General features: G+C 40.9%; 1 non-coding gene across 1 annotated transcript; it reads left to right on the forward strand.

Annotated features, from left to right (window-relative positions):
* Nucleotides 1-5047: 5047 nt before the first annotated feature.
* On the forward strand, nucleotides 5048-5141 carry trnai-uau (transfer RNA isoleucine (anticodon UAU)). The gene is made up of 2 exons: nucleotides 5048-5085; nucleotides 5106-5141. It is a non-coding gene; the product is annotated as a tRNA-Ile (tRNA).
* Nucleotides 5142-9299: the final 4158 nt, after the last annotated feature.

Consider the following 9299-nt stretch of genomic DNA (forward strand, 5'->3'; position numbering starts at 1 on the left):
CATAACTTTGTAGGTGAGAGAGAGGATTGTGATAATTTGCAGGTGCTTCTCGGAAGTGCGTTGGTGGTACAGGCGCCTTCCAAATAATTGAGTCGGGTTTGAATCCCAGCCAGTACAAACCCAAATCTTTTCAAGATAATCTTTGGTCCGCTAACACATCTTTTGAAACACTACAACAGGTAACACCCCGTGTGAAACATCATGAGCATCTGTTAAACCTCTCTACCTGCCCGTTCCTCACAGAGACATAACGAGGGTCTAAAGGGACATTTTGAGCCGTAGAAACATTTTATCATTCCGTACTTTCCTGTGCAGTCAGGCCAGTTCCACTTCAACTGCGCCCGACAACGGAGGTCGTTTTGAAAACAATGAGAGTAAAGGGACACTGCACGTCTGCAGAACATCACGTCCGAGTTTAAGGACAGCAACATCAGAGACTGGAAGCTAGGGAGTTTCAGGTCTGTGGTTGTATTATAGGTTCTAGAAAGTCTGAATACCTTTGCAAGAAGTATTTCAGAATCCCACTAAAATCCAGTACGAATGCCGCATAGATCTGCATTGTACAGTTAGTATACTGTTTGTCCGTTGAATCAAACACGCCTTATAAAGCATTTCTAAAACAGGAGAGATCGTTAGGGAATGCGTCTTCCTGTAAAAATAAAATGACTTCAAGGGCACTATAAGCAGAGGTGTGAAAGCCTGCTCTACAGAAGAACTATAGCCAGAGATGCCAAAGAGGTCGAGATTTCACCACGTGAGAGAAAGCATCTCAGAAAATGAAGTTGCGGCCGTTTCCACGCGTTATAAAACCACTAGGTCAAACAACAAGAGCTGAAGAGCCGCTGTTGAGAGCAACGCGGCCAAGCGCTCTAAGGAGTTGGCTTAAACCTCCAGTCTCTTCAGGAGCATCTGTTGGAGTGACACTGCTACAGCGTATCTCCTTGTTAAGTATCCCTTTTATTGTTGTTGCTGCCTCCAGGCGATGTAAACCAGATTCAGAAAAAAATAATTTGAACAACATTATTCCCATGTTTGCTCGAAGGCGCGGTGGCCAAGTGGTAAGGCGTCGGTCTCGTAAATCAAAGATCTTGGGTTAAAACCCCACCTGTGCCTGGTTTATTTGTCTCGGCTTTCCTTTAGTTTCAAAGTCTTCAAAAAACTCGCAATGTAGGAGTCTCAATAGTAAGAGAACGTAACTGTCGCCAGTGATTAATATTCTTGCATATCCTGCATTGTTTTTTAGTCGACAAAGCTTGTCTCTCTTCACACCCATCTTCCGAATGATCACCTCAGCATTGGGAAGGAACGTGCGCTTGGTACAGCCCCGCACTCCATGGTCTGATCACAAACAGATCGGGTGAGCTTTCAGTCCAGGTTAGAAGTAACGTTCGAAAGCACTAAATAACTGACTTAGGAACGAGAAGACCGTGTTTTTTTAAACGAGTAAACGATAAAATAATATACTGCCTGCAAGACTATGTCAAGTTCAAGTTTATTGTCATTATACTTATACACAGGTATATGGTATAACGAAATGCTATTTAGCTAGCTCTCGGACATAAGTAGTACAAAAAAAACAACAACACAACAACAATACAATTGTAATACAAAAGAAAGACAGAGACAACAGCCGATGTGCAAAAAACAACAACAGGCAGTGTGCAAAACAACAAAAAGGTAACAGGTTATGTGCAAAAACATGCATCAAAAGAATGAAATAAAGGGATAGAAATTATGGGGAGTGAGCTTTTGACATATATGGTAGAGGTAGATTTTCAATGTGTGTTTGGGTTTTTGGTAAGAAAGAAGGCACTGTGAGGTTCAGATCATAGGTGAGAGTGAGAGAGGCTGGGAGTTTAATAGTTTGATAGTGCGGGGGTAAAAACTGTTTCTGAGTCTGGTAGTCCGGACCCGAATGCTCCGGTACCGTTTTCCATGTCATGCTAAACGCCACAAATTGTTTTCGTCCAGTTGTATCAATCGTCCTAAAGCTACGGAAAATCGGATGCCACTGGTACAATCAGCACCCATTTCTTCAGGATAGTCGAGCGGTTTAAAACAGCGAATTCACAGCTTCGTGTCTTTTAAGCTTTGTGTTTCGCTGTCCAAATAGAGGCACGGGTTCAAATCCCACTCCCGACAGTCAGGCGTTTTACCCTGTCTTTTTTACCTGCCTTTACACTGTTTCAGTCTTGTTGTGCTCGCTGACAATCACAGTACGAGGAAAACGGAGAATCTACTTAGCAAAAACATAACGGACAGAAAAAAGCTTCGTAAACACGTGAATGTGATTAGCAGCAGTAAGGTATGCATTCAAATGTTTAAGGCTGATTTATAAAAGCAGCAGAAGAAAGGTGCAGCCTTTGTGAGAATTCGCGGGTTTTTATGCTGCTTGGACTTCTTTCAAGCCTATGAAGTGACCCCCGTTTTATTTTCATTTTCAAACTTCAAACCGAATAACAAAAAGGTTTCATGTGTGACAGCATTCCGTTGCAAATACCGTTTCCACGATGTATTCAGCGACGGGAATGAAATATTTTAGTGCTGGCTCAAATGCGAGGAATTTCCGAAAAGCCTGGAAAAGCAACGCTTGCAGTAAATGACAAATTTAAAGCGTATAGTCAGCATGAACAGAACAACGCAATGCTCTGTAAAAACGATTTGAAGCCGCAATTACTCTTTTATCTCGGGCAGTTCATTCCGATACGATGTTTCCGCAAAATAAATGAAATGCCGAACTCCAAACATGTTGTTGCCATTATTGTTACTCCTGCTGCTGTAGTTTTAAGCTTTAATCAGTGGGTATGTAATGTTGTAAAGGGGCTGGACTACTTTGTTCAGTCCAAATTCCATTATGTGAATTTATGCTTTTTTAATATAAGCATTAACAATACAATGCGTGCTCAAAAACCATTACTTATTAGCTTAAGAAGCGGCAGTGTTTTGACAAAGTGTGGTATTCGAACAGTAAATGCTGAAGTGTTTGATACTTGCTTGTGAGCAGATCTCCCTCGATTTAGACAAACTCTTGTTTGGCCGATGATTTCAGATCAAAATCTGAATCAAGTGGAAAGAAAGCTGAATTACACTGGGTACTGGGTATCACTGTTACGCCATCAGGTCATGCTAGGAGGATTGGGGGGATCAAATTGACACAGAGGGACCCAATGTGGGGGCTGAACCCACAGTTCTGAGATTAAGAGATTCATGCTCTATTGACTGCGCCTATATAACTCTTGTGCTACAGCAGTAATGTTTCTGGGTATGGATGGACATGACATAATAGGCTGACAGCAGGAACACGTGGCCCACAGGCAGTGACAGTATCGCTATCACATTTGGCTGCAGTATATTGTGTTGAGAGCAGCAATAACTTTCCTGCAGAGATGGGAGTGCCTTTGACACAGCTCTCTCAATCGGACAGAGTAACAGGAACGGACCAAAAGTTTCTGCTGTGGATCCATCTCCACGTGGGGGAGAGAGACAGTAAAATAGCGACGAAGAAACAGAAATAATTGTGCTCTCTGCAATGTAGGAAAGACGTGGTCAGACACATAAAACAGCTTGGTGATAATTTGCAGCGACAGTTTTATGTTATTTAGTACAAGGATTTCTCTTCATGTGACTTAAGATGTGTAATTTGTATGTTGGTTGTATGAGAACAGTTTCTTCTAAAGTCCTGTCAATTGACAGTGGAGAGCTAGATGGTGCACATCTTCAAGAAGACTCTCTTTAAGGCGATTACAAGTTTCTCGAACAAATCTGTGTCATATTTTTAAAATAATTTAGCTAATGAGCAACGAGAGTATAAATGAACTCTCCCACCCTCCATTCAAAGATAAAACTCCATGTGCGAGTCTAAGTTTCTTTGAAGCTACTGATGTTTGTCATTATTGGACATTCCCGGTGATATTGACTAAGGAGCTCAATTTTTACGTGTTGTAGTTTAACATGTGCAAAACATTCGTATCCCCTGCAAATATCGGCAAGGTCAGTGATATTCTCAACAATGTGTGCCATTGCAATTCGTGCCATACTTTTTCCCAATGTATTCTGACATGCCAAGATCAGAGGGTCATATTTAAAAAAAACTGGTGCATTAAAATTTTTTGTACTTCAGGATTTGTTACATTGTCTTTCACACGTCGGTGTCAGTACTGTGAGACATTTTCATAATCGGGGGGAAGGCCGTAGCAATAAGCAGAAAGTGCAATCACCCTTTCCCAGTGTAAGTCCGTGTTCTGGTGAGTTTTTAAAATTGGTTTGCGATTTTCTGAAATATATTCCATACAAAAATATAATTTGGACAGCCGCTATTTATTTGGATATTCCCTTTCACTGAAGATGTCTACAGTATTCCAGCCTGATTAGTACTGATCGACGAGAGCCATCTACAGGCGAAAGGCGACATAACATCACAGCAGCAACATTTAAGGTGGAACGAAAAACACGCATAAGAAGCTGGCGAATAAGAAGCCAACTTCAGCCTGGGAGGCACGCTCAAAATAATCATCTTTCCCAGTACTTCAGAGTCATATTTAGAGCGCTATACTGCAATTTTATTTGATTGATGGGAGATGTGAAGCCATCGAGCCTGTACTGCGCTTCACATTGAAATTGAAGCCATTTATCATGTTCTCTCAGTGTCGGGGCTGCAATTGCGTGTAAAGGAGGAGACTTGAAAATGAAACGTGTAATCACCTTACAGAGGGTCTTCACGACGGGGTGCGTCAGCTAGTTCTCCATTATTGTCACTTTATTGGACTTCTGAAGAAACCTATCTACAACGAAAATACAAACTGCACAGTTTAAGGCACATGAAGAGAAATCTGTTTGCTGATTGACTCAAAAAATGTCGATACAAATAATCTGCCAGCCTGATTTACTTGTCCGTCCCCCTTTGCTGTTAGCACAATTCTTTCAGTTTCTTTTCTTGTATTTTCCTTGCTATTTTAGTGTTCCCCATGTATAGATGGTTCCACAACCGAAACTGTTTTCACCCTGTGTTTCTGCAGCGTCAGTCTGTATAAGGATCACATCTTGCCCAGCTCCAGTGGCGCAATCGGTCAGCGCGCGGTACTTATACAGCAGTGCACAGCGGAGTCATGCCGAGGTTGTGAGTTCGAGCCTCACCTGGAGCAGTATCTTTAGCTACTGAAAGCAACTTTCGAGTTTAGATACTCTTAGGTATCTGATGGAGATAAATTAACATCAAACGAAGAAGTAAAGGTTTACTTCGAGTCATAATCAAATAAGGCTCCACAGCTAAAACATTGTGTTTCCTTCTCTTTTCAGCATGGAATAAACCTTGACTTTTTCCTTTGAAGCCCATGCATGCTGACGCAGCTCCCTACTTAAATTACCATCAGCTGTGTACCTCCAGCTGACCTGTACACAAATATGACGAGAGGAGCACTGAAGACTTGAAAAAGCTCTCGCATTAGACTCTTTTGTGTTTGTGCTTTTGTGTTTTTGTTGTTCCCCATATTTGTTTTTAATGTTTTGTTTTCTTTTTCTTTTGAAGTTGTTGCATTTGTTTTTTTTTTTCATAGTTGTTAGACTACTACAGGGATTTACCTAGGTTCCTGGAAGACTTCACGTTTTGTGTTTGTTGTGTTTTCGGGTTACAACAATTTTTTTTTTCTATTGACAGGACCCCACGCATTACTGTGGGACTAGTTAACTTTAGTTCTTACATTGTACCTGAAATTACCACATAAACTACTACTCTGTTTCCATTTTTTTAAAAGGCACAAGTGAAGTCTGTTTTTCCTTGCTGTTGATTGGTAGCTACAATGGGTCAATTGCAATAAACTCCGCTGAAATTTGTCAGCAGCTCTGTACTAAACCTGTTCTCAATTGCAACAAACCTAAAATAACAGCTGCTGCCCATTAGATGTTACTGCATTAGGAGTCTAGCTTAAACCACCTCTTCATAGGTTTTAAGCAACTCAGTAGCAGACTAAGCAGAACTATTGATCACATTAGAACTGTCTTGAATGTAATGGAAATAATGTACTCATTAAGTAACAAGCTTTTGCACCACTTGCTTGAAAATTATTATTATATTTAACTAAAATTGCTTTCCAGATACCACAAGTATTGACAATGAATGTTATCAATACTCGTTTTTATTAATAAAAGTGTTATTTACTAATAATCAAGTTCCATGTATATCTTTATTAGTAGCTGTATTACAAGTAATGCATATATAGCCTTTATTATAGTTAGTTTTCAGTTATCCTGGGGAGGGAAGAGAATGGAAATTAAGGAAATACAAATTTAAAGGGCTTAAGTCTTCAATGTGTTCTGTCATGGCTGTGTGTTGTTACATCTGTCATATCTGGGTGTTAATTTAGTATATTTGATGTATTATTTATTGTGATTTGACACTACACTTGTATTTGACACTACACTACACTTCTCAGGAGAAAGCAGTACGATTTTTTTTTAACTTAAGGGTACAGAAATTGTATTGTACGGCCAAATGTAAGGTTACGTTAAGAAACCCTTATTGTTACCTTTTGCAATGTTATTTATTTAAGACAGTTCTTCGGAATAGTGTCCCTTACGTATCTGTGACTGTGGTCCAACAATGACGGTGGTGAAATAGCCGGAATGTGCAGGAAAGAAGATGGATATGGAACAGGAGGCTTATTCAGTCGATAGAAAGGTTGTGTAGGACTGAACACACTGCGGTTATGGTACTGGGTTTAAGAGCATTACAATCCTACAGTCTCCTGATCCGTAATCAGATGCATTATCCAATGCGTCACTGGCCCTTGTACCGCTTTCCTCAAGTGCACCACTGTGAGCCTGCGCCGCTACAATAATACATCGCCCCAGTCCAAATTTTCTCAATTAGGTGCAGGTTTTCTATGTGTATTTAGTTAATAAGTCTTTCATTTTGTCTGTTTTAAAAATTGCATCTCTTTAAAACAAATGAGTTTATGTGTCGCGCTGAAATTCACACATGAGGGAATTCAAACGAAAGAAATCACAGAAAAGATATCGCGCTTAAAAAGAAATCCAGAGTGGAGACGCTGGTGATAGAAAACAGAGCTTCATACGATGCATGAGATGCTTTACCTCTGAACTAAACTCGGCTCTTTAATCGTGTTAGGAAGAGTGAATAGCCAACAGTGTACATTTTAAAAATCAAAGCAAGACAATGAGACACGAAGAGAATTCGGAACAGGAGCCTCTCCTTCATTGTTTAACGAGCTTTTGATGAACGCCTAAGTGAAAGACAAATTCACTATTTTCACTTTGTGATTAAAAAACACTTTTATCACACATTAAGCACTCCTGATGGCGTCGAATAGTTCTCTTTTCTACCCTCATCATTTGAGGATCCCCAGCTAAAGTATCTTTTTAAACTACAACAAAATTGCAATATTTTGAATACTATTTAAGTTTACATAGTCACATTCCCGGTGATATTGACTTAGGCGCTCAATTAGTAACTTTTTGTAGTTTGACTTGTGCCAAAAGTTTGAAATCTGTGTAACTATCAGGATGCTTAAGGACATCCAAAGAAACCCCATCACATTTAGGGGAGACGGTGTTGAGGTCGGATTATTTTGAAATGCGTCTCTGGGGACTTTTGATTTACCAATGTTATGTTTAACTGAAGGATACGCTGACTGACTGTGCCATAGAAACTAACGCACGTCACCTTTTTTCTACATTCACAGGTTTTTGGCTAAAGACAAAAATATCGTTTTCGTTTCCTTGCCAGCTGGCAGTAATTCCTCTGCACTGACAAAACAGATGAGTATTTTATCTTTCGCAATTTGTATGGATTTTTTTAAAAATAAGTTGTTCCAAAAATTAAATGAACACTTCCATTAAATTTAATGTAGAAGCATGTTGCTGTCCATAATGATAAACTGTGCGGCAAGACAGGCACCAGTGGGATTCAAACCCATGGTCTTCTGTTTACTAGGCAGGTGCTTTAACCAACTAAGCCACAGCATTCTCTCACCCAATTATTAATCCCGAATCAGCAGGGTCAGCTTGTCGGTACGCCAGTCTCCATTTGGTGGTTTGAGCTGACGCTGCTATGACGTTCCCAGTAAATGCGACCGAGAATACTCCAACCGGCGCGCCGCTTCGCCTGCTGTCGGAGAACTAAGCCACGGCACTGGCATCAAATATCCCTTTTACAGCCACTTGGACACATCTCAATTGCTCTGAGACACCTGCATTCAGTGTGCGCTGAGCCTGCTCGCTGAGCAAGTGACGAGAAATGGCTTATGTCCAAGGAGCTCAATTTGCTTTTTATGTCCACTACAGCTGGCACTGAAGCGCAGCACAGGCTCTGTGGTTTTACATCTCCCAAGGTAAATGTTGAAATTGTAGGTGGAAGAGGAAAATTACCCTTGAGTATGGGGAAAGAAGCCAACTCATGTCCGGAGGGGGGCAAAATGTGTACCGAGGTGGCCTAGTGGTTAAGGCAATAACTTCTTAATACATTATACTCTGCGCAAATAGGTTCGAACCCCATCCTCCTCGAGTAAGGGCTTTGACACATTTAGACCTTTTTAAACTTGGTGTGCTTTCGTTTCGTTTGTTCGATCCTGTACTACAGCAGTAATATTTCTATAGGTGTATGATCATGGTAGGCTGACAGCAGGAACATGTGGCCCACAAGCAGTGACAATATCAGAGGTGTCTGCAGTGTGTTGGTTTGTGAGCATCGATAAAATAACTTGACATGGAAGCAGGTGTGCCTGCATTAATACAGATCCATTGAGAGGAAAAAGTAACACAAGAACCAACCTAAATTCAACAGCACGTTTCTACAGCTGAAAACGGAACCTACTCCATGTGATGATTGAGCTCACAAGCTTGGTATGACTCCACTACAAAAGCACCACAACTTGACCAATTGCGCTACTGGAGCAGCACAGCACAGTAGCACATTTTTCTCAGTGCACTCAAACAGTGCTTCTTCCCTAACCTACCAGCTTCAAGACTTTTTTAAATCGATCAAAGATTCATTGGAAAAGGTTTGTCGATGGGTCAGGTGGGAATCACACCCGGATTCACTGCTTGGAAGGCAGCTATGTTCATCATTATACCAAGGACTGGCGCCAGGGGAATGATCTGTAGGGGGGGTCTGAAATCCTGAGGGGGGCAGTGATATTTTGGTTTAAACTGAGCCGTTGCAACCATCCAAGTGAATTCCTGCAAGCATGCCACTGATTAGTATTTCATGTTAGAAGATAACGACAAGCAATCTGGTATTTAGTGATGAAGAACAGTTCCACATTCATCAGAACTCACGTGATTAT

This window comes from Atractosteus spatula, chromosome 10 (assembly GCF_055471065.1).
Source record: "Atractosteus spatula isolate fAtrSpa1 chromosome 10, fAtrSpa1.hap1, whole genome shotgun sequence".
NCBI lineage: Eukaryota > Metazoa > Chordata > Actinopteri > Semionotiformes > Lepisosteidae > Atractosteus > Atractosteus spatula.